The 27,961-nt window shown below is 35.7% G+C and overlaps 1 pseudogene; it reads right to left on the reverse strand.

The window, feature by feature from the left end:
• Nucleotides 1-23,154: 23,154 nt before the first annotated feature.
• Nucleotides 23,155-23,620, reverse strand: LOC149238449 (uncharacterized protein At4g28440-like; annotated as a pseudogene).
• Nucleotides 23,621-27,961: the final 4,341 nt, after the last annotated feature.

Consider the following 27,961-nt stretch of genomic DNA (forward strand, 5'->3'; position numbering starts at 1 on the left):
ATTAATTTAGTCATTGATTTAGTGATTAATTCGCACAATTAATGACCAAATATACAACAAAATATATTACTGTATGATCACGTGAGAAAACCAATTAATAACCAAAGAAATATTACCAAAATGTTGGTCGTGTTATAAGATACTATAAATTAGCTACTAATAGTCATATATATATGAAAATTTTAGTCACCATTTGAAAACAATTAATGATCAAAGAAATATGACTAAATTTTGGTCATGTTATAAGATACTGTAAATTAGTTGCCCAGAGTCGTATTAATGAAAAATTTAGTCGTCATTTGTAATCACAAATTTATCATTTGCAATAGTCATTTATATTTTTTGGTAGTTTCATATTGATTATATAATTGACTAATTTAGTAGTTTATATTCATTTCATTTTATTTCATTAATAATCATTATAAATGACTAATTTAGTAGTGTATTTATTTTATTTGTTTTCGTCATTAATCAATATCAATTACTAATTTAGTAGTTTTAGATTGATTTTATGTGTTCATTATTAATCAACACAAATGAATTATTATGATTTTGTGACTAAATATAAAAAAATGTCATGCAATGTGCATATTCATATAGTATGAAAACACAAAGTTACATATGTTAATTACAATACTAAATAATATCATGTGCAACTATAAATAATTTCAACCATAAATTCTATTATATAAAATGTCAAGTATTACAATATGAGTTTACAACTTAATATTGTTTGGACTACAATTTAGACATGAAATATTGTTTCATCACTTCAAAACATTATCATTGTGTTTCCAAGACATTGCAAGTGAATTCACCAACTTTGAATACTTGACCATCAATATCTATCTGTGTGTATTATGCGAGATATTGGCTCTAAGGGTATCACTATACTGGTTCTCTTCTTTCTCTTTTTTCATTTGTCATTACAGTGTTATTGTTCTCCTCTTTATTCAATTCTTGCTTTTGACCATCAATATTGAGTTCCTCTCCTGAAAACTAAAGAAGATACAATGTAGAGTATAAGACATGAAAGATGATGAATATTGGAATATAAACTAAAGTACACTATAAAATATTTATATGACATATACCTCAACATCAACAATGTCAATACCATTTTTCTCCATAAAAGCAAGAAACTCGAACAAGTTTTATTTAGTTGCACCAGATAGTGGACACTATGTGGTTAAATGACCTGTATAAACAAAGAAATTAAAATGTCAGCATAGAAAAGAACAACTTAGTAACTTAGTATTCAACCTTTAGAGAAATATTACGCACAATCAAGCCAACTAAGTTACATGATAAAAATCTCAAACTATAGATAACTTATGAAAACAAATAATTTGAGGCGTGATGTCTAATCCTTGTCGTTTTATTCAAAACACATTTCATTATCTAATGCATGAACTTGGTCAAGTATATAGACAACCTGTGCTCAAATAACAACATGAAAGTAAACTTTTCTAATAGTCATGAAATTTTATTAACACAAAATAGCTAAAAGGATTTCAATTAATATCATGTAATACTAATCTCATCTTGAAGCTTTGGATGTTTAAATGGACGTGATACCAAGTATTTTGAATTTCATGTTCCAACAACAATACAAAATCAAAGGAGGCGTTCAAAATACAATCAAACAATAAAGATGGGATATCATGGAATGGACATCGCAATTATAAAATATTTTTTTACCTGTCCACTGGTGTCTTGCCTAGCATCGCTAAAACATTTTTTTTCCAAAAATAACCATGAGGTGAAAGAATCACAACATTAGAAAGCATTGGAATCCCTACTAGAAACATTTCCAAAGTTGATGGGGTAGGTGCCTGAAGGATCTCCAACAACAAATGAATCATATCCAAGACATGCTCTACATTGTCTCCCCATCCTTTTTTCAATCTCATTTCCTATAACTTGCCCACATCAGAGTCAAATAACAATCAAATGAAGGCATTGCCATTTTTTATTATCTTTTATATCTACAAACTTTTAATCTCATTTGTTTCAGGAACATACTAATCCATATTTAAAGTCTTCCCATCATGAGAAAGTATCAATCAAATAGGACAACAGAAAATTCAAACTTAATGAGGTAGGAAAAAGAACATATATGTCAAAGAAAAAACAATATATTACCTGTGTTGAAACTTTGTATATGGTGTATTCTTAGGTAGATTTTTAAGATGTTCCACTTCCTTTACCAAAGCAGATTGTAGCTTGGGTAAACTCTATATCCTTTCATTCAACATCAATTTTTGCATAATAAATGTCACACATTATTCTTTCACATTTCTCAACATGTTACAAATGATAAATTTAAAGTCACACAAAACCAAGAGAAAACCCTTTTCTAACCAAAGAAACAAACAGTGCCTCTAATAAAACTTTACACCTCAGAAATTACTCTGCCATGTACTTAGGCTAAAGGTGAGATTCTTTGAATCATATTTAGGTAATACTTAATGGGATATTCATATGTTTACCGCGATGTAAATTTGGTGTTAAAAAAAATATATAAATCCAGGTTATTACCATTTCCACTATTGGTCCATTCTTAGCTAGTTGTACCCCGTAGTATCCTTTTTTCATGTTATCCACACATACCCACAAAAAATATCAAATATGAAAAGAAAATGGAATTTTGGAATTGTTTCTAAAACTATGTCATAAATGTGCCTACTTGAATTTCTTCTTTCATATTTATTTACATCCTAAAATATATCCATTTCAAAAACCAGGACAACCCCAATATCTTTGGATCCTAACACACATCCATATTTTCTACAAACCATAGGAATTAGTACTCTCTTACAATTAAAATTGTTAAAGTATAATTGTTTGACGAAGAATAAAGAATGCTAAGAGAATAATAATTCTCTCACAAGTAATTACCAAGATCAGAAATTCAACTTGCAATTGAATTTCAACACTCATTTGGAACCAATGATATGACTTGTACATTCAACATTCTTATATATAAATATTACTTGTCCTATTATGGATATTACCATGTTCTAGATGCTATAAATATTTGTGAGCATACAAACCTTGTTTGTTACTGACTCGCTGAAACCTGCCAAATATTCAAGAGAATTAGAAACTCTTTGATGATATCATTCAACTTAAATTTTCAATGTGGGGAGACCAAAGAAACATTTCTCCTTTGGATTAACTATACAAGGACAGAGCATGATCTATCAAGGCTCTCAATTTCAACCTAATTTATACGTTTGTTCCAGGTTGGATGCGTACAAAGTCCAAGCTAAGTTTAGGCTTCATATTTCTCTCTTGCAATTTTCATTGAGTAAATTATTTTTCTTTTACTAGCCTGCAACATTCTAGAGCCTTATCTATGGATTGTTACTTAAATGACTACTCTGAAAGTTATTATCTTTATTCAAGAAATCTAACACCTATTATTTAAATTTAAAATATCCATTAGTGTTAGTGAGTGTGTGCAATATCACTACTCTTAAACTTAGCTACAATGTGAAATATATTTAACTCAATTGGGTTAGATATTGTTTTATGTTCTTCACAAGTTGTGTCTATAATCTTGTTTGACTTGGTTGTCTTAGGTCGTAGACTGATTGTAATTGGCAGTAGAGGAATTAGCCTCAAGAGAAGAAACTCATATAAAGAAGAGACATTGAGTTTGAGAAGAGGTGACATGTGAAATAAATCTTCACTTGTTTTATTCTCGAGGAAATTTTTTATTCAATCTCAATTTGCTAAGGATAAACAACAAGAGAAATTCATGCTTGAAAACTAGTTCACATGAATTGCTTTAATAGAATAAACTAATTCAAACTATGTCTAGAAGGTAAATGGGATGATAAAATGAGGAATTTATTTATCTATTTATATGAAAAGATAATAAGATTGAACATATACGAATAAGACTTTCTTGACTTTCAGTCACATGTAAAAGATGAAAACATATGAGAAAAGTGAGTTTAAGATGGGAAAAGGGATAAATCTAAACTATAAATTTCTAAGCAATTAGTTTGAAGACATCCATACAAAAAGTATATTCTTCACATGAGAACACTGGCTTATAGTATGATTTTTTTAGTACTTAGGCATTAAATATTTTGTCAAAGAGATAGGCAATGCTAAAGTTTAGGGAGTTCACAATAGTTTGTTTCCTTCAACTATACTAAAAGGAATATCATCCATCTGCACAGAGAAGAGTAGGGATGCTACACCAGACTACTTACCATCAACATAATTTAATATCTTACAGTGGGGCATGGATACTTGAATAACACTTTGGAAATTCATCAATGTCATTTTCCTCTATTTTTTATGTAATTGTGTAGTTGAAAGGATGAAAAGAAAGGGTGGGATGGATAAAGTCATGGAAAGGAAGGATGAGGATCATATGGAAACCAATTGGCTAAGAAGGGGGGAAAATGAACGAAGAAGAAAACATGGATTGAGATGAAAGGTGGAAAAACTATGAAATGGGAAACTAACATGTATTGGACAAGGAAAGAGGGAAATAAAGGGGACATAATCCAATAAAGTTAAGCAACATAAATTGTTTATCTACAAATAAATAAACTTGAGAAAATGTAAATGAGTGAATCTCAGTTATCACATGGAAAAGATCAAAATAAATGAGTTTAAGATGGAGAAAATTCACCTGAGAAAGTTAAATTGTAAATTGTTAGATTCCAAAAAGGTTTATAAGGAAAAAATTTCATTAGCCAAAAAGAAAAAAAGGAATGAAAAGGACACAATTCAATCCAATGAAATTCATAGATTTAGAAAGGGATCAGAACCCTAGAATATTGTCCATATCATTGTGGAAGAAGAGATAAAGGGTTTCCCTGTATGGTTTGAGCATTCAAAGTCTTGGAAAATTGCATATATTTTCCAGCATTACTTCATTATCCGTTAACAAAGTTGGATTCATCCCTTGGATGTAACCTCAAGGAAAGAACACATAGCTCTACTCCTAGTCTTGTGATACCAATGCTTAGGTTATTTCTTCAGCCCTAAATCTCAATGAATTTTCACTCATAGCATATGTCATAGTGTTTGAATATTCTACAAAGAGTAAAAATGGTCTACCCTACACACATATACTTGATGGGGTTTGTATTTCCTAGGTTGCTTATTAGTACAACATTCCATTTTTCCTTTTCTTGTTCATATTTATTGCCATTTGTTCCCATCTAATATTGAACCAAATTTTGGTTAGATAGATATATTGTCTATGCCAGTCTAGGTGAAGAGGGTAAATGCTTCCTCGGCCAGTTGGAAAACTATGTTAAACCACATATTCCAGTAACTTTGGCATACTTCATTTGCGGCTACAACCACCCAAATGATAGGAAATTGAACATAATTTATTTTAGGAGCAATATTTTTTCAAGTTGGATTTTCCTAAAGGAAGATACAAGGGGGGATTTCTACTTGATTCATATTCATGGAATAGTTGGGTTTATTGAGAAAATTGTAGCTATTTAAGAGGAAGGTTGAAGATATAGTAGAGATTTTGGCCCAATCACAAGGGGTGAAGGCACACTTCAAACAGTAGATGCTCCATCATATGATGGGAGTAGGTGAGTGAGAAAGGACTTAGGAAGAGTCAATAAGAAAGCTTCGAGCAGGTCTCTTGGTTGGTTCCTGAAATGTATGTGTTACTAGAATATAGTGAATTAGACAATTAATTAATTAATCTCTTGTTGAGGATTGTTATTGAGTTCTTTCATGTATTACTGCAAACTCTAATTTGAACAATTTCGACTTTAAGTGACTTGCTAAAACTGATACTCACACAATTTTACTAATGCCAAGGAATAGGACTGTCAAGTCATATTTTAGAAAAAGAATGTTGAATCTATCTATTTCAAGAGAAATAATAATTTCTTGATGATTGATTTTAATAAGGATTGTCCATCCTCAAATTTTAGTAGCATCTCAATTGTATCAATTAAAACAGGGAAAAATACAAAAGACATTAAGATATTTGTAGATATGCCAAAAAAGTTTCCTGGGGTTTTGATATTCCAATTTGTAAGGGCATGATATAAAGTTTGTTAGATAGAGCATGCAAAGTTTTCAAATTGAATGAATACAAGTTGTTGTTTACCCTTCTATTTAAACATAATTTATTCCTAACATTTTAGGTCATAGAGATATGGAGATGGTGATTTATTTCTACGAAAGAAAATTTCATTGAAAAATCATTCCAAATACAGTGGAGAACTTTGCAAGCAAGTTTTCATATCTCTTGGTAGTGGATATCATGACCAGTTCATTGCTCTCCGTGGTAGTGATTGAATAATTCACAACTACATGGACTGGGGATGGAAGTGCTTGATGTATCTTTCAGATTCCCCTAAAGAATAAAATCCAATGAATTTCATACAGTGTAGGAACATTACTATTATGAAAAACTATATCAATTCTTGTGCCACAACCAAAGAAAAAGGGTTCAATTTGTGATCTATCAAAGATCTTGGACCAACCCCAAAAGGCAAAGCCACACCTATGTAGGTCCTCCTTCATAACAGGAGTATACAAGAGTGAGAAAGGAGTTAAGAATGGTCCATCAGAAAGCTTGGAGGGGATTCCTCATCAATCTACCCTCACATGCACCTATGTATATATTTTGAAATAAAAGAGCTCTGAGCAATATTTAACTATATATCTATAATACTTCTCTAACTTCTATCTAAACACTGATGATTTATAATCTAAAATTCATATACTTTGGAATATGTGAAAAAATACCTTTCCTTACTGTCTAAACACTAATGGTTTCTTATCTAAAGTTCATATACTTTGTAATTTGTGTAAAATACCTGTGGAATTCACTTCACACAATAGTCTTGTATTTTTGTTATGTCAAAGTTAGTTGAGGCATTCTAGTGAACAAAACAAAAAATATATGCTTCTCATGCACATGAAATCATGGCTCAAAGCATACATATTTGTTCAGAATGAAAAAGTGGAGTTGAATTGTTCTAGCCACAGCGTGACCTTAATAATCCCCAGTTTTCAAACTTCACCCAAAGTTTTAGGAATATTGTATGGTAGTTGAAGGGACCTAGTGTCGGTCTTTTATGTTCAAGGGAAGGTCATAGATCAACAAGTTTACCAAGGAATGTGGGGAAAATCTCTTCATGGATTCAGAAACAATGCTCCTATATTGTGTTAGAATTCATGGGAGGTTGGAATATATGCTCTCTAACATTGTCCCAATGAAAATTTTGGTAATGGAAGCTTTCATTGATTCTTTGTATTGTGCTCTCATTGTAAAAATTATGACAAAGTTAATGAACCTAAGGATAAATAAGCTTCATAAATTTCAATAGGATATGATTCTTCTTCAAAAATTTACTTTTGCATTGCCTTATTTTGTGATAGTATTGGCTTATAGGAAGATTCTTGGTTGTTAAGCAACAAACATATTATCCAGGATATAAGTTCCCAAGGTGAATATTGTGGAGTCTACAGTGATTCCTAAGCAGTCAAAGATATATCTAATATGTATCTTCCATAGAAGTAGATGGATTAAGAATTGTTGCTTCAGAATCTATAGAGACAATGGATAAGAATGATAAGATCCATGGCAAATAGAAAGAAAACCCATTTCTAAAGCATTGTTTTAATTTTAGATTCACCAAAACTTTTAAACGTCTCTACAAGTGTGGTAAGAAGTTATGAACATTATTTGGAAGAAATCCATTTGGCATATATATTGCATGATTGTTATGCCACAAAACTGAATATTTGATGATGGAAATTTCTCCATGAATATGCAAGAATGTGCGAGTGAAAATCCCTAACATATCTTTATAGAATAGTGGTCACTTATCCCTTGAGGGTGCAAATAGGAGGAATAGTGGTTATTCAACTATATCTATATGCCTATAGGAGGTACATGAAATAATGCCAAAGAATCTTAGAATGTAATCTTTAGATTAACTCTTTTCCAAAATTGTAGCACAAAATTCAAAAGAAATTTGTTAATGGAGATATATACAGAGAAAAGAAATTCAATATTAAGATCAATGTCTTGAGTTGCAACAAAAGAAGTTCTCTTCAAAAGTATATGGATTACTTGGGAAGCAAGAGAGGATTTAAGATCATAACAGAGAGACATTAGTCTCAAAGGGAGAAGGTAGAATAAGCAATACTAAAGCATTAAAGACCATTTTATCTTCTAAATAATGGTGTTTATTTATTACTATGAGCCTTGTTAAGATTTGGCATTATGGATTGTATGTCCATGGATATCTTCTTGAAAAAATCTCGGCTATTGAATTGATGAGACCTTTTGACTGGCACATGTGATGCATACCTATAAAGTCTCAGTAAAACTAATTCGAACCTCCATATCAAGGTTGTGATGGATGAACCTGGGAATTTTCTTCCTTATGTGTTTGACTCCCCAATGAAAGAGAGAGTTGGCTGCCAACATGGATAAGAAGAACCTTTGGTTGATGCCTTATTTGGAACTAGAAGTCTAAATTTTCCATTGGGAAAGGGAGGAATGATATCAAGATTCTATTACACGTCTATGATCATCAGGAGCAGGCAACCAATTTGGTTGCAAGGATTTTCTGATTAACTTAGAAGTACTGATGATAGAAAAAGCACAACCAGTGGTTAGTTTTGGCTCTCCTATGATGAGAAAAAATCAATCTTCTAGGGCACCTAGTTCTACTAAGGCAAGGCATATGGCAGGGGTAGGGGACCTCCATTTTATCGATCTAGAGCTCGAACCAATTTAAGATGTCTATTTGGATGATCTCTATTTCCAGTTAAAGGATTTTATTTGTGCAGAATCAACGATGTGCTTGTGAACAACCCCCATCACCCATATATTTTATAAGTATTGTGAATGTGAGATTTAGGTAGAAGCTTTTTGATTAAATTTTCTTGAGAGCACTTCGGACTACTGCAAAATTTTCAAGTTACATATTCAGCAGATGATATTAATGTGGCTTATTGTGTTTCATTTCAATGGTGGATTACTTTTAATTTTTGGAAAGTTTTTATCCAAGAAACTAAGAATGAGAAGTGTTTCTTGTTCACCCAATTGAGTTCCCAAGATTTATATATGGCTTCCCATTACATATCATAAACTCCATCCTTCTAAAGAGAACTGATTGTTTCAACTTTTCTAGCAGGAATGACCTTAGACTTGACACGTTAAGTACCCAACTCTTGCAAAAAAACTTGAGTTGTTGTCTAGATATATCTTGTAGCCATGATTGGGTGTATGCCCATTTTATTTAGACCTTCTATGACAACAACTAACTCCCTTTTAAATGGATTAGAAATGGCCAACATTACCACTAGTCTTCTATCAAGGCCACCAAAATTCCTATTCTGGCATGTTATTCCATATCCTATAAATAATCCTCTGCAAATGAAGGTGTAGACACTCCATGCTCAAACATCGTCTTTCAGTTACCAACCAAAATATCTATCCCATCTATCAAACGTCTTACATATTTTCTGACAAGAGCTTCAAATTTTTTGGAAGTTAATCAAGCAGTATTCTTGGTCCCAAGTCCCTTCATATACGAAGTTGTAGGTGGCTCACAAAAGAAATGGAAGTGATATACGTAGTCTGCCACTACTCTTGTCAATGGATGCTCACTGCTTAGCTCTGTTTGAATCCATTTTGTTGAATGTGTTTGAATTGTAGGTCACCATAGAAATATAATGAAATCTTGTTTGAACCATAGTGAAAACAATAAATCATTTTAGATCTGAACCTCTATTGCATGTGGAAGAGTGGCACAATTTTTTCTAGCTTGGGAATCATTTTATATCCAACCTATATTTGAAAACCACTAAAATTATAGAGCGAACCCTAACTCAATGCTCCAGGAAGTCTAAGGATTGTTGGATTAGTTGTTTAAATGGCTAGGATTAAATCTGGCATTGAATTCTTGAAAAAGATCACATGTTTTTGGCGCTTCAATGCTATTGACAATGATGCTGGATTCATGGCTATAACTGGTGGGAATTTAGTAATACCTCCAGTTTTAGAATGCGAAGACAAAGTTAGAATATTGCAATAAGGTCATAGTTGCATGTGTAAGGTTAAGATTCTATCATTAAATATTACACCAAGGAGAAACTATTTTGAGAAATTATCCCAGTTGCATATATGATAGAACTTTAGCACTAGTATAAAGGGTTTTCCTTTTGTGAGGGTACTTGTTTTATCAAATACACCGGACAATATTTTTTTGGCACATGAAAATGTGGGTCAGTGATTATTTCACCAACAACATAAAAAAATAACACCAGACCTAATTGAGGGTCATCATCAAAGAATTGCGATGAGGGAGAAGCCTTGATATATCTTCCCCACCGGATGGGAGGGTGTTATAGACATTTTTGTGCCTTATAGCTTTGAGCATGAAATGTCCATAATCCAAGGGATCCAAAGTCCCTAAAGATGTTGTTACAGCTCCTAAAGGAACAAGGTCAACCAATGACAGCTTCTCCCAGAAGTTCTCCACCAAAAACCACTCAGAAACAGTCAATTCAGGATCAATTCAAGTGCTCCACTAGCTGACTGCGTTGCAAAGCACCCCAGTACACTGTCTAGGTGTGTTGCAACGCACTTGAATGCACTACCCAGGTGCGTTGAGCGGGAAAGGACAAGTGGCAGAGTCATTCAACGAGGTGGAAAGACCATGGAATCTTCCAGAATCTTCTCCAATGACACTTGCCTCACTGAATTCGAACAAGTGATGAGTAAGAGGCTCTCAGTCTCCAAGTGGAAGCAAGAACTGACAGAGAGAAGCCACAAGTCAAAACATAAGCTGACTCATCCTCTCTGCTTACATCTATATATGGATCCCTCATCCCAGAGATCCAGAGGCTGGAATTTTGTACTTTGCAGCGAATTGCTGTTGGTTTGAGATTGAGATTAGTACATTGGGTGATTTATGCTTTGTTGGAGGAGAGGAAGGGATTCCTTTGCTGGGAGGTAGATGCTATATCAGGACTCACTTGGTTGTATCTCCTCTTGGACTTTCTTATTCTATCAATAAACTATTTGAGTTTCTCCTACATGCTGTGTACCAATGATGTTTTGTTATATTTGCATGTTTAGCTTAATCTGATCCTGAGATTTTTATGAATGTATATCTGTATCTTCGTGTGGTTTCTCTCTCTTGTGATCTTGCAGGAATTCGGTGAAGCTGGGCCGGTAAGGGAGCAGGGAGCTGGGAGCTATTGAAGAGAGGAGCGATTGGATCAACAAACTAGCGAAAGACATAGGTTAGTTAGATCCTTTCTCCTCATTTACATTTCATAAAGAAGAATACTCAAGTAAGTTTCCTTGTTTGTTGCTAAGGCACTATCACACCTTAGAGTGGGATAGGGGCATTCTGAATGGATACTTTTCCCAACAACAAATTGGCGACTCCGCTGGGGATCGTATCTAGTTAGTTTATTTGTGTTTCTATTGTTGTTCTTCTCATAAACTTAGGAGTGGAGAATCGAACTGCATTTGCTATTTACAAATGCAAAGTAGAGATCTGCCACTCTAGTCCACTCACTGGGCCTGTTTATGATCTGAACAGATGATCCACAAATGCTCTAACTGCCCTTTGTGATAGCTCTTAGTCCTCCTTTAAATCATCCTCCTAATTGTACCTCATTGATAGCTTTTATCCAGCCAAAATCCTCAGATCAAACTGCAAACCGTGACCCAGAACCCAGAGACAATTCTCGTTTCTGCTTCAGCGCAGGCTCTGTGAAGAGACTCTGCATTTCAACGCAGGTCCCGAGAGGGCTACCTGCGCTGCAATTCAGTTTCTCTATTCTGCAGGTCCGCTGATCAGCCTTTGCCCTGTGCAACTGTGGTTCTTTGCATCCTTGTGTTCAGTTTTATCTCTGTTTTTTGCAGCCTGTTATCAGTGTGTGTACCTATCTGAAAACCCCTTTTCTCTGCCTTAATTCCGCCTCAGTTGTATAAAAGAAACTATATTTGTTCTTTGTGTATTTGTTACATCATTTGTAGTTTCCCAATACAAAAGTAAACTAGTCATACTGTCGCCCTTAGATCTAGACCTGTCGTAAGTGTCATTTTGATCTTAGGAGTAAGTGTATTTGCTATTGACAGTTGATTGCGCTTTTACTTTTGTCTTTTGGTTTGAATTTATGAATTTCTAGTGTCGAAACAAGTGTTTACTTCAAAATCATAAAGTGTCGTAATCGTCTTTTTGATTTCAAAAAGAAACTTGTTTGTGTTTTCACTTGAAATCGAATTCAAATTTGTACAACAGCTTTCTTTTTAGGCATCAATATTAAGAAAGTGAAAACAAATACATGCATTTGTGCATTTGCATATCGATAGTTTGTATGGTTTGATTTAGGAAAAAGTGCATTTACAGTGTGCTCTATGCTCTTTGAGAAAAGATTGTGTCTTTCTTTGCCCCTTGTAGCTAGGATTTTCATTGTTGAAAAGAGATAAATGCTTGCTTATCATCTTTAGACTACATTTAGGAATTGTATATACATCTCGTGGTGATCCAAAAAGGAAAACTTCTAAGAAAGATCAACCTAAAATAAATTGAATGAACTTAACAACGCATTGGAACTTAACGCACAACATAGAGGTCTAGGCTAGAGACGTGTTCCGGCGTCGTAAAACCTGGTGACTGTCGATCTCGCTGATGGTTGGGTGATTCCTCCTGAGAGACGATAAGCACCAATACGGATTGTGCTCCCACGTACCGTCGAGTATATATTGGGAGACCCCTATAGGCATAAAACCTTTATCCATAGGAAGCCGTGTCGGCTGCCCTACTGATCGTAATGCACTGAACACAGCATTCAGGAAGATTGACCGCCCGTACCTTAAAAAGTATTCTGCGGTTTTGCGAAAAGTTTGGCACACCCTCTACCTAGATCTCCAGAGCAGTTCCTTTTGGCATTTTTCAGACTCTATAACGGAAAAAGTCCATCCGAGCATTTGTCACTTCGGGCTCGTTAAAACATTGAAGGATACTAGAGTCATCTTTTGCTTTTTCATGACTCTTTAAAATTGAAAAAGCAAGTTGTGTCCAAGCATCGTTAAAATTTATTTTAAACGGAATATTCATACCCTTTTCCTGCATTGATCTTTAGGTTGAGAAAATGGAGCCCACCAACCAAGGAATTCCCCTTGGCGGAAATCCTAGTCCCTTCTCCTCTTGGGGAGATGTTGGTGCGCCCCATATGGCCACATTGTCGCTTCCAGGACTGACAATTGGCCTGCCGGTCTGGCTCTTCTCAACCAATGTCATTCAGAACACCACTATTCCTGAACAGTTGAATCAGCAGTTAGACCAGTCCAGAGTTACCCACCAGCCTTCTACTTCCTCTAATTCTTCCTCTCTCCCTTCCTTTTCGCTTGACGGAACTGGTAAAACTAAAAACCAAGTTCCTACGGAGAAGAAGGAAAAGAAGAAGAAAGAGAAGAAGAAGAAGGAGCCAAAAGCGACTGGGGGCAAACGAGTGTCGTCTAACGAAAATCCACACACAGCACTGACTAGGCCTAAATCGCCATGTGTCATATGCAAGGGAGACCACTTTCACAGAGATTTTCCCTTCATCCCTCGGATACTAAGGGACTGGTCTCCCCGTTTGCACAATCCGATGGCGTCAACCTCTGATAGCCATGTTGAATGCACACCGTCAACTAGCGAAAGTGAAGTCCCAGGACAAAAAGGGAGAGCTAGATCTCCCTGTAGACTGTGCGAAGGCAACCATGCCCTCCATTATTGTCCCTCCTTAGATGAAGCTAAAAGAGTTTTGGATGATCGTCCGGTTTCACCGTTACGACTTCCTCCTGGATATGAAAAACTCTTGTCGAATCCTTCGTTAGTTGAAAATCCAGCTGGCCCGCTCAAGTGGTCAGCTGAAGCGTCGGTCATTGAAGATGAACCAGCTGAATCCATACCCGACGAAAGTCAAAAGGTCGAGGCGGCAGTTGACCCGGTCTTGCCTTCAGAGGTTTTATCTTCGAATGATACAGTCACTGAGGAGAATAAGGATGACACCGTCCAAATTCTCTTCATCAACACAGACTCTGACGAACACGGGGGCAATCCACCCATTCCTTTATCGCAGGAAGGAAGTTCGTCAGAGCGATACCCGGTCGTTTACTCGGTCCCACCACCAAGCAACCTAGTTGTATCCTTCGACTGGAATCAACTAGGCAGACCCCGTTTGCCAGCAAGCATACCATTCCGAATTATCGTCCAAATATATAGAATGGTCATGGCTGGCACCATCATTGATGAGGGGGCATGTGTGAGTATCCTTTCCTCTATTGCTTGAAAAGCGCTTGGTTCGCCATCGCTTTTGCCTGAAATGAGAAATCTGACAGGCTTTGATAAAGGAACCAGTCGACCTTTAGGGATCCTCCCCAATGTGCCCATAACATTGAAAGGGAAGACCGTTCAAATGAACGTGATGGTCATTCAAGGACCCTTGGATTATAACCTACTGCTTGGACGAGACTATATTTATTGCATGGGAGCCATCGTCTCCTCACTCTTTAGAGTAATGTGTTTTCCACGTGAAGGAAGAGTGGTCAAGCTCGTGGACCAGCTTTCATTTCCCGGATCACGCATCGCAAATAGTCATATACCGTCCCTAAATGGTCTCTTCACGCAAGAAATGTCTCAACCCACGGTTCGTCCTCCCGATGAGCGCGAGTAATTCGGAGGGATATGACTGGAACCCAGGGAGCATGCATCCTGGTCTGCTTCGGCAGGAAAACTTTGGGTATAGGGTAGGTTTCCGCGGGAGAATATGACTAGTCCATACCCCGTCCGTGGTTGGAAGAGGGGTTGTTCTAGAATAAGATTCTTTTGTCAAAGTCATGTGAGTCGGCGGGTATCGTCGCTCACCTTTGTTTATCTCGGTAGACATCGCTGGAGAAGTGTTTTGTTTGAAAGATTAACAGAACAATCTTTGGGTGACCTGAAAGAGGTAGGCCTCTCTCGGTAAAACAATTGTTTTGGCGGAAGTGAAGTAGAGGTAACCTTGAAATCGTACTTTATACCTGGGGGCATGCAAACCTTTTGGAGTGCAAGCAAAGAGCGGTTATTTATTTGTTTTTTGGATTAGTCGTTTCCTAACTTGCATAAAGGAAGGATGCGGGGCATAGCTTTGTAAGGCGCAAGCTCCATAAAAAATGGAATCTTGCATGAGACATTCTTATCATATGACTGGATAATCGAGCAGTTTTAGCACATAGTTCATGCTCGTTAAAAAATAAACATAAGATCGAGCAAGTGTTTCAACCCGTGTTTAAGCTCGTTAAAAAATGAACTATCCTCTGGTAAATAACCACCGTGAATGTAACATTATCAACTATTAAAGCCTTGGTCGTGTTTGCACCATCACCTCCACTTTTCCATTGGCCGATCATTCACCTCCATATGATTGTTTACCCATTTTGAGGAACAGCTGCAAAGAGTGATTTCACTAGCCATCCTTGTGACACTGCCGTGATTGGAAACTTCCAACCCTTACCTAGAATCAACTGCTACCCATTTTATCACTCGTTCCTCAAAAGACGAGTCTTCTTTAAGCTCTTTTCATCTGACTCGTAAAATATGAAAAGATTGTCGAGTTTTGGCCTTCCAGCTCGTTAAAGCGACCGGAAGAGCTATCCCTCCTCTAGATTTTAATCTTTTTGAGATTGCACAAAAAGATCGAGCGCTTGTTTTGTTCGGCTCGTTAAAACTATCGAAAATTCATCCCTTCTGTATTGTTTTATACTTTTTCGAACCTAAGGGATTAGATGACGAGAAAGGACTTTCGGAGTTAACTTTACGTACCTTTTCAGACTCTCTAAAAATGAAAAGGACCGAGTTATCTTTGTCGTTAGACTCGTTAAAAACATTAAATAGCGACAAACTTGTCTTTAGACGAGAACGAGTTTCACTATCGCTAGGCTCGTTAAAACATAGCGATGGGTTTTCCCGAAGGGCAAATTATAGAACAAGCATATGTTATCCTCCTCAAGCTTGACAAAAATAAAGAGGTACTGGTCAACAATGACTGGGGAAAAATTGGGAAGAAACTCAAAGAACCTTTATTGGTAGCAAGTCGCTCTTGAACATGACACTTCCACTCCGTGCCAGAGTCGGGTTGGGTTGTTTCATTCACCGGTCACATCACCATGGTCTCGCCATACCATCCAACTTTGGGGTAAATGCTACCAATCCATCACATAAGTGTCGCCGATATGTTCAAGAGAAGTCATCCAAAGAAGTCAACCGTGTCCCATCCACTGCCATACATTATACTTCATTCCTTCATGACCGCCACCCTGAACCATATATCATCAGATCGTTTTCACCTCCATCAAAATCATTTGCTCCGTTCCGTGTCACTGATGTGGGATACATCAAGGCCCTCCTTTGACGGATCGCTTCTTGTCGACATCAGCTCATTATCCAAGAAGTTGATCTAGGAACACCCCCTTCAGTACTTTGAAGCTTGCATGCCTCAATGGCAAGTTTCTCACTTCCGGCGATAGGTATAACTCAATGACCTTCGACCGAAAGAGTTCGCGTGGTGTTCGACGCCAAGTCCTTTATTCACACCACGTGAATTGTACTGCAGTACCTTGAGGGTCATTATCATTATCGGTGATTCCTCTCGCGCTTGTTAATGGTTTACATCATTGACTGGTAATCAAGCGATGTCTTTCCATGTTCGACTTCAAAACATTTCTCACATGGATCGACTTGTACTTAGAGTGAAGATTGGACGAGATTGAAGACCCCGGATCTAGTTTCATCCATCCGGGCTGCGATATATATTTAGGAAAAATAAAGACATTGACATGTACAACATTGCAGAATAGATAATCATCCTACCAAAAGGATGGTGATTTCATCAAGATCATCAGTCTACCATCAAACGATTGTCTGTCCTATGTACAAAAAATGAATTTATAAAGCTGAGCATGGGAATGCCCGCCTCAGCTAGATCATGAAAACAGTATGAAGAATAATGTATTGTATTGTATCTTATTACAGGTCTCCTCCCAGCATTGAATGAACTTCGGATCCTCCTAATAAAGCATTTCACCTGATAAACGGCCTCATACTTTAGGGGGCAACTGTTATAGACATTTTTGTGCCTTACAGCTTTGAGCATGAAATGTCCATAATCCAAGGGATCCAAAGTCCCTAAAGATGTTGTTACAGCTCCTAAAGGAACAAGGTCAACCAGTGACAGCTTCTCCCAGAAGTTCTCCACCAAAAACCACTCAGAAACAGTCAATTCAGGATCAATTCAAGTGCTCCACTAGCTGCCTGCGTTGCAAAGCACCCTAGTACACTATCTAGGTGCGTTGCAACGCACTTGAATGCACTACCCAGGTGCGTTGAGCGGGAAAGGACAAGTGGCAGAGTCATTCAATGAGGTGGAAAGACCATGGAAGCTTCCAGAATCTTCTCCAATGACACTTGCCTCACTGAATTCGACCAAGTGATGAGTAAGAGGCTCTCAGTCTCCAAGTGGAAGCAAGAACTGACAGAGAGAAGCCACAAGTCAAAACATAAGCTGACTCATCCTCTCTACTTACATCTATATATCGATCCCTCATCCCAGAGATCCAGAGGCTGGAATTTTGTAGTTTGCAGAGAATTGCTGTTGGTTTGAGATTGAGATTAGTACATTGGGTGATTTATGCTTTGTTGGAGGAGAGGAAGGGATTCCTTTGCTGGGAGGTAGATGCTAGATTGGGACTCACTTGGTTGTATCTCCTCTTGGACTTTCTTATTCTATCAATAAACTATTTGAGTTTCTCCTACATGCTGTGTACCAATGATGTTTTGTTATATTTGCATGTTTAGCTTAATCTGATCCTGAGCTTTTTATGAATGTATATCTGTATCTTCGTGTAGTTTCTCTCTCTTGTGATCTTGCAGGAATTCGGTGAAGCTGGGCCAGTAAGGGAGCAGGGAGCTGGGAGCTATTGAAGAGAGGAGCGATTGGATCAACAAACTAGCGAAAGACACAAGTTAGTTAGATCCTTTATCCTCATTTACATTTCATAAAGAAGAATACTCAAGTAAGTTTCCTTGTTTGTTGCTAAGGCACTATCACACCTTAGAGTGGGATAGGGGCATTCTGAATGGATACTTTTCCCAACAACAGAGGGTAACACTTATTACTGGCATAGCGACTCCATCCTCAATACACAAAACATATGCAACTTTAGCACCAATATTCACAACACATGAAGTCAACGCTTCATTTCCAAATGTTGCAGAATAATTTCCTAGAGTATTACAATTGTATTGAACTATAAGTCCCACAAAAATTGTTTTAGTTCATGATTGTCAAATTTTTCTGAACCTATTTTCATCACCTCTGAGATTATTCTCTTATTCTTCTTTTTTTTTACTCTCAGAATATGTGAACAATTCAATCTTCCACAAATCATGGTCCAAGCCTTCATCGAATTTCAAATTCATTGCCTTAGCAATGGACTCATGCAAACCTTCAAGCTTAAAATTCTAAGAAACAATAACCCAAATTAGAACATCAAAGATACCAGTCATCCTTTTGAAATGGTTATGTGGAATGTGAACTCTCACAACTGAAGACAATATGTTCTAGACACAAAATTTCACTAATAAAAAATGTGTAATATTTTATGTGAAAATGCTTCGATGTTTTCATTATGTTCTCAAATGTGATATTTTAATTACACTCTCTTTAAAAAAATAACAAATCACGCTCTTGATCAAGATCTACTTCAAGAAAGCAAGCATCACAAAAATTTGGAAGTAGTTTTAAATCCAAAATTCTCTTTTTTCCTTCATGGATCCTCTTAAATCGCCTCAAATAATTCTTAAACCGTATATGTTTCTAAGGTCCCAAACTACTAGTATATAATTTAGGTCACTCATTCTAAAATGAGTCCTCCTGAGGCCCTAGCATTTGTTGTTAGTAAGAGAATATTTTAGTCAAGTAAGCATGTTTGAAGTTAATAAAATTTGTGTTTAGTTAACTAGAAAAGTCCTCTATTTGTACCTGGAGATTATAGCAGGCCATTAAAAAATCACAAATGTGTGGCCATTCAGTAATTGATAAAATGCCCACTGCATTATGTATGGCATGCCCATTTGAACCTGATGTTGCTAAAATTTTTCAGTTCAAGTGGTGCTTCTAGGCTATAGCTTAAATGTTGTTTTTCCAGTTGAATTAAAAATTTATGAGATACATCAAAATTTGTAAATATTTCACTAAAAAACTGCAACTTCAAAATTACACATGGAACCTTGACAATGCAAGGACAAAATTCTCCATAGAATTCCCAAAACATTAACAATATGGTAAATTGTCAAACAAACCAACCTATGAGTAAAGATCTATGTTTCATATCAGTTACATGGACCGACATAATTCATATTCATTCCTCAACACCAGACACAAGGAATTCAACCCTTGGTTTAAAATATTGTCACTAGAGAGATTTTACAATTCTTGAGATGGATTACCTCAAATGTGATAAGTAGCAGCAACCAACCAAGAGATGCACTAATGAATTTAGGCCATTGTTGAAGAAAAAAAACTATATACAAGTTTGGTTTTATATTAAGCAATAAATAGGGAAAGGCACTTCATATCTAACACAAATGGAAATAATGCCAAAAAAAAGGTTGGACCATGAACTATATTTGTATATCCTATATAGTATTCACCATCAAGAAGATAAGAAAGACAAATTTTGGTTTTTCAATATTTTATTACATCAAGTTCCTCTCCACTGATGAGGTCAATCATTAGTGTAAATCTCTTTCATTACTGTGCCAAGATTCTTTATCAGTTTAGCCAAATCCATCATGTATCTATCTAAACATGCAAAAACATTTGTAAGTTGGATATTTATTACAAAAATGTATCTATTTGCTGAGGAAAATCATTAATGACAACAAACATAGTAGTACACTAATCCATCATGGAAGTTTAGAGACACAAGTAGTACTTGAACTGAGAGTGTTTTTCTGGAGGTCAGAGAAAATCTCACGATCATTAGAAAAAATAGTGATCCAAACAAAACAAAAAATCTCAAGGGAATAATCTTCAACCAAAATTAGGGCCATATGGTCAAGGCACACACATAGACTTAAGACAATGATGGGCAAATAATATAAAATATTTGATGATAAAGTTTCATCCTTACATCTCCAACACACACATTGTTCATCATATCTAACTTATTTATAGCACCCCTACTTATTAGGTAGTTTAACCAATTAACATTTAACATAAATATTAATATTGTATTTTATTGGTCACATATTCACCATATAATGTGACTTAAACATTAATGGCTCCTAAATTTAATGTTAAGGAGTGCTATAGATTTAACAAGGACCAATGCGATCAACCCAAAGAATCCACAATAAACTCAATGATCTCCAGGGACAAGTAGGGTCCTTTCATATTTCAATGAGAAGAAGATTGGTTCAAATCATTCTCACCCAACGACTCATGCTTGAGAGAATACCTCCCCTTTCCCCATCTCTCCCACTTACTCTAGTGGACCTTGGGTCATACATGTCAATGTCCTCTTTGAGATTTTTTAGCACCGAATTTATTGCTTATGCATTTCTCTTTTCATTATGTTTTCCTCTTCCTTCCAATAGATTAGCTACTTCCTATATTTTATGGAAAATCATATCCTTATATAATTTATGCACCTATTCCAGTGTGATCGAGTTGAATAGGATTTTTATTCTTTTGGCTCTTTCTTTTAAACTCTTCTCCTCCAAGATTTCATCACGAGATATAATCTGCATCATTCTCTTGTGGTTAGCCCTAGCCAATGAACTGTTCACCTTGAATAATGAACAAAAGAGGAACTAAGTAAGAGGAACTAAGTAGGGATAGGTAGATTTATATTTTACAAGAGTAGTGAGAAAATTGTGGATCAGTTATCTGTGACTTATCATTTTTCTAGAGCAGTCTGGAATGAGGTTACTCAAGCCACAATGGGAAAATCTAAATGGGAAAAGATGACTTTGATTGGCTGGCTTTTTGACTGGTTATATGATAAGGCAATATCAACATATAAGGCTCTCACCTTCATGTTTTCTTATGGGATTTGGGGGACCCAAAATCAGATGATCTTTCAGGGTTTTGGTTAATGGCTTGAGCTGATAATGAAGTACTTCTCCAATAGATTTCTTGTAGAATATTATTAATGCCATGTATTTACCATGAAAGGCCTTGAGGCTTATTCGACGGATCAAGTTAAGGAAACCCTGGCATATATGGAGCGGGGATTGTTTTGACTCTATGAACTACCTGAAGATGAAGTATGCTACTAGCCAAGGTTCAAACAATAGACTTGAATTTTGTACTCCTTGGCTTTTGTTGAAAATTGCAGAGGAAAAAGGACTGTAAGCCTCTTTTCAAATTACTTCATTTTCACATGTATACTGTGAATTCAAGATACATGCGGATAAACTGTCTAAAGAAGCTTCGCTCTTGCAGGAGTTTCTTAACTTAACTTGAATTTAGAGAAGGCACCCTCGTTTCAGCCCAAAAAATAAATTTGTAGTTAACTGGTCTTTCGTTATTAGATGGTGATTTTTTGTAGAGGCTTTTCAGATCCATTGTAAGAGCTATGAGTTTTAAATTCACAAGATAATTAAGATGTCTGATTGATGTTTTTTTGATGGAATAATTGTCTATACGACATTGCAAGAATTAAAATTGTGGATTTAATTTTCTAAGTGGGGTAAACAATGCAGAGAACAAGAAAGGCTTGAGTCCCTACAAGATTGAACAATGTATATTTTGATTTCATTCTTACAAATATCAAAGATAACTATTTTTTTCAAAAAAAAAATAATAATTTGGATCTCCAGAAGGGAAAGAAAAGCATGGGCGTTAGAAGGCCGAGAAGGGATTTATAAAGTGCCATTAATACCAAAACTAGTTCATAAAATTCTAATTGTTAATATTACTTGGTATGGATCTCAAAATCGAAATTAAGAGAAATAGAATGGATATTATCACTGGTAGCTATCATCTCACTGATAAGAGCGATTTTGACATCTTAGACGTTGTGGTTCATAGAATTCTAATTGTTAATATTAGTTGGTATGGATCTCAAACTCAAAATTAAGAGAAATAGAACGGATATTATTCAGCTGACTGATGGGAGAAATTTCGACAACATTAATATTAATCTAAAGGTAGCAAAACCGGTTCATAGAATTCTAATTGTTAATATTAGTTGGTATGGATCTCAAAGTCGAAATTAAAAGAAATACAATGGATATTATCACTGGTAGCTGTCAGCTGAATGATAAGAGACATTTTGACATCTTAGGCGTTCTAGTTCATAGAATTCTAATGGTTAATATTAGTTGGTATGGATTTCAAACTCGAAATTAAGAGAAATAGAATGGATATTATTCAGCTGACTGATAAAGAGCGATTTGGACAGCCTAAGCGTTGTGGTTCATAGAATTCTAATTGTTAATATTAGTTGGTATGGATCTCAAACTCAAAATTAAGAGAAATAGAATGGATATTATCACTGGCTGCTATCAGCTGACTGATAAGAGCGATTTTGATACCTTAGGCGTTGTGTTGCTCGGGCTCGTGACGTCCTAAGAAGGCCATAGATTGATCCCGAGGGCCCGACCATGTGAATCTGGCAGTCTATGTGCTAGATAGGTTTTGGTTTGGGTGGGATATTATGGAACAGATTAAGAGAGAGCGAAGCATGCAACATACAAACTAAACAAACTCTGGAGATAAAAATCCATTTTTATTGCTAAAAACTAATTACACCCAAATTTGTGCTACTGCAGAGGAATCAAACCAACGTAAATGCCAAAAGAAAATGCTTTGAAGTTTATGCACTTACCAGATTGGCGTCATGGAAATCGATCCCCTCACCTCCAATTATTCATCTGTGCCACTAATATATGGAATGTCCGAAAATCTCCACGGATAATTGACTCTAACCGTGTCCTCTCCTCTGTAGCTGGAATAGTGAAAATTAATTATGTTTCGGCTGAGTCTTACATCAAAACATACCACCTCATATCAATCTGAAGTGTTATTACATAACTGTAATGCTATAAGAGCTCCTGCGTCAACTAAAAAAGTTTAATCTTCCGGCACATCAACCTACTCATACTCAACAAGTGAAAGATTGTTGTCTTCCTTCACAACAAAATCTGCAGGCTCGATTGCCTCAATCGTGCCCCAGTCTCATTGACCGCCTAAACATATCAATCTTCGCATTACGCAAGATAATTATAGTTCCTTGCTTCATGATATTCCTCGCAATGAAGAGAATCGGCCCAGTTTCATCTCCTACTAGGCAATCTGCAATACGCATCTACGCATCTGACGGATCGGAGCATCAGGTCTCCACAAAAAGCATCTACGCATCTGGCGGATCGGAGCATCAGGTCTCTGCAATACGCATCTACGCATCCGACAGCCTTTTTCAAGAACAAGTTGTGCGCTCAGCACTTTCACAACCAGATTGTGCCTAGATGTCCCAAGTGTCAGTTGGTCAACCTTTTGTAAAGACAGGCTTCTCGAGATTTGCATATTTAGAAGCCATTTTTCTTTGAAGTTATACACAACGCAATACACTTACCACATCAATTAATTCGCATTGGCCATTAATTCTAATGAAAATTCGCCAGACTTTGACTGTAGCCACAACAAGACGATCAAATCCACTCTCCTATCAAGACAGTGAGAAGCGAAAACACTTAAAAATAAGCAGAAAATAATTTAGGGTTATAAAGTCAGCCACTTGAACAGATCCTCCGATATTGAAATTCAACCCTCAAACCCTAACTGCTGGTGAATCACTGTAGCATTTCCTGTGAAAACGTAGAACAAATCTGCAGCTAACGCGTCAGAGTTCAATCGATTAGAAGAATAGGAATCGATCTAGATATCCTAAAGATCGATCCAATGGCCTGTAACTGTTTCCATATATTCGGAGGGAAGATTGGAGATCGATATTACTGTGCTGAACTACTATTGTTCTGGCCTTTGTTTATTGGTGGACATTAGATCATGGTAAAATTTGTTTAAAATATGTTTAACAAGGTGCCAAATTTTGAGCAATGTGTTAAATTTTGGGAGGGATAGATATATTTGAAGTAATATTTTCTAACATTTGTTTTTTGGGAATTTTTTTTTTTTTAATTGTGTGGAAAATAATAACTTTTTTTTAATGGTGAAATGTTGATTATTTTGTTGGTCTAAATTTTCTAAGAGTTTAAATATTTGAGATGTAAGAGTGATATATTTGACACAATGAGTTCTTACATCTTGGATAAGATTATTGTTTCACTTTATATATTAGAATTTTTGGATGGGCACACTAAGATGTTAAGTTTTTGGTATCTTACAACAACAGTTTTTTTTTTTTTTTTCATAGCATAGTTTTTTGCATCTACACATTGAGCAGGGTTTGATTCATATTCTCATGCACGTCATTGTAACTTTGTTCATCATATCATTTTTAGTAGCGCTCGAAATTTTAGTGCTAACTTATCTAGTAGCAATTTCACATACATAGCTCCATCACTAAATTGAGAAGAATGTGGGGAAAATACCAATCTAAGCTGGGAGGACCTAATGTGACACATTAGGCCATGATCGCCAAGGAGCATCATCATTAGTAGTTCACCTCCCATGAAGGATCCCTTTCTAAATCTTAAATGCTAGTTTGTTAGATAGTTGCATATTTTGTTGTTTATTCTAGCTTTTAATTTGTATGCATGCCAAATTTAAGGATTGACTCCTCAATTGATTATCTCTTTGTAAACTATAAAAAATCCACTTCGAGATAAATAAAAACCAATAATTGTTCTTTGGAATTCATTTAAGATTTACTTTATCTATTGTCTCGGTATTTTATTTGCATTTCTTTGTGGATGTTTGAGATGAGTGACATACCTAGACCCTTAGTCTAAGGCATGTTAACATAAATCCAACTCTAATACCATTTTGAAAGAAATGAATGTATGTTCTCTAACATATAGGCTCATGTGACTGTCCATGATTTTAAAATTCATGAATGTAGATGAATTAATCATGCACAACAACATTTAAACATACATAACATAACATTGAAGCATAACATTTACATATTAAATAAGAAAGTGATTGGAATATTTATCCTTATAAATGTTTTACACAACTAGCTACAAATGTTAAATATTCCATCCAACCATAGTTATTTTTGGACTAATTATCTTTACAATAGGCCACCCCTAATCTAGGGCTATGATTCCACAAAGGTGAGCATGCTCCTATGGATGTCTATAGTCAACACTAAGAGACCAATACCTAGTAAATTAAGAGTGGTGAGACCCCTACAATAATTCCTACTAGGCAGCGCCTTTTCCCATTATTTTTCACAATCTAAGGATGATATTTATTTCTATGTATCATAGTCCCTTAGACAATCTCCATCCCCTCTAGGGCTCTAACATAGATTGGTAAGGAATCTCTTAGTTATGGGATTTAGGAAATCTAGCTACTAGTGGAGCACTTACAACAACCTTTACACAATCACTTGAGTGATTTCTAAATGAGAGCCCCTCAAAAACATGAAAAGCTAGTTATTATCATAAATATCAACACCAGAGATTGGTTTTCAACACAAATTTTATTTTCTCCTCTTGTATCACCAAAACTCTAGTGTTTTTTTGTCCTCTTGCTTTTTGAAAGTTAGCTATCTCCTCTACTCAAATTCCTTTTCTTATGCATGTTTTGACTCGAACGATTCAAAAGATAATTTTACTCATCACATGTTCTCACATCTAGGTGAGATGACTCTCTCACCCACCTCTTACATGCATTCAATAAAACCACTCCCCTCATGAGTGTACTTAGCCCATGCTTCAATAATTAATTGATATGACTCTTCTACCAACCTCAAAAATGCATTCAATGATTGGTTTTAATAAGTCAAATGGGGATTATATGGTAATGAAAATTAATTTATGCTAATAACATGGGATTTTAGGCATGTGTGATTTACCCTTGGACCCTATTTTATCCCCCTCCTTTATGGAATGATAGGTCCTCCATGAATATGTTCTTGTCCATTTTATAACCAGTGATGTATTTTTATATTATTATTTTCAATATAAATGTTTACATATAATTTTTTATTTGATATTGTGTCCATCACTTGTGGGACTAACGTGTGATCTAAGAAACCATAACCTAGGGCATCTAAGCCATCAGAATCACTTGAAGACCACATTAGGCCTAGACCACACCAACCCTTAACATGGATACTTTTTTTTGATGTCTCCTCCCGGCTATTGCGAGTTTCACGCACTGGTCACCTTACATAATGAAACCATTGAAATCCAATAATGCTAGTGATATTTGGTTGCATTTTTACATATTATATATCTTGGCATTTACACATTCATCATATTTAAAATTATACATTTCTAATCTAGTGATCAAAACTGGGGTGTTACGTCTTCCTCCCCCTACAATTTTTCACTATATTTGGTGCACATCACCATATAGGTTTACATGTATATACATAAAAAAATTACATCTTAGCACTCTATAATTTAACAACTTAGTAACTCCTATAGAAATTCCAAATGCCCAACTCTCACTCCCCTCAACCTACATAATCCAAGGAAGAGTACTCCCTTCTCTCCATCACAATCCTTTAGGTTGTCCCACTTACCTTTGAGGGATCAACCACTGGTTGGACATGAAATATCCAAGCTATGGAATTTAGTAATAATAGCTATAAAAAATGAAGTCTTTAGTAATTTATGCACAAATGTACATTCATATTTCCTCAAAATATGCAAAAAGCTATGGGTAGTCCTCCCACATAGCCTCTTCATGCTCCCATCTGATATCTTCAGGATTACAGTAGGTCCACTGGACCTTTACCAAGATAATCGCTTTGTACAGGAGCACTTCAAATTTTGAGTCTAAGATTCATATTTGCTCCACCAAAATGTCCCCTTTGTGCTCCACCTAGACCATAGTCTAATCAATCACAAGGTTAGGATTAGGCACATACTTTTTCAATAAATATACATGAAACACTTTTATGAATATTCATGGATGCATATAATGCAAGAATGTATATAACCAACCTTATCCTATCTATGATTTCAAATGGCCCACAATATTGTGTTACCAATTCTAGGTAGCTTCTTAATTTTAGTGAGCACGTTATAGCCTTCACTTTGAAAAACACATGCCCAATCAATCTAACTTATCTATGGATTTTTCCTTTCTTTGCATGACTTTCTATCTATCTTATTTATCCTTCATATTTGTACTTATCTTTAACATATTTTCTTACTTTATTTTATAACATATAGCCCAACAATCACTTTGTTTTCTAGGGTATCCCAACTTAAAATATAACTTCACAATTTCATTTTTATTTAAATTTCCACAATATTAGATTCTTTATCAATCAAATTAATTGAAATAATATGTGTTCCTTTCGTAAGCTTTTCCATCAATACGATGATGGAATCCTCTCACCTTGTTATCCTTGGTAGCTTGGTGATGAAATTTATGGTAACAATTTGTCATTTGCATTTAGGAATGGACAATGGATATAGAAATCATGTTGGATGTCTATGTTTAGCCTTTACCTTCTAACATTACATGCATTTGGCTATGTAATAAACCAAATGTTTTTCATACTAAGTCAAAGATACTGGATTCTTAGAGCTACAATAGTTTTCTGGTACCCTAGTGTCCAACATGTTATCACAAAATCAAGCACTGAAAGGCTGCTGATCAGGTAGACTCTGTGCAACTATTTCAAACCAGACTTTTGACTAAGGCTTAGCCTCCTTAGCCTGAGAGGGCTCTCTCAAAAGGTTATTGATTTTGACTATTGATAAGATGGCTAACTCTTGCAAAGTAAATTTAA

The sequence above is a fragment of the Pinus tabuliformis genome, chromosome 8 (assembly GCF_031772625.1).
Source record: "Pinus tabuliformis cultivar Carrire ecotype Pingquan chromosome 8, CPIR1, whole genome shotgun sequence".
Lineage (NCBI taxonomy): Eukaryota > Viridiplantae > Streptophyta > Pinopsida > Pinales > Pinaceae > Pinus > Pinus tabuliformis.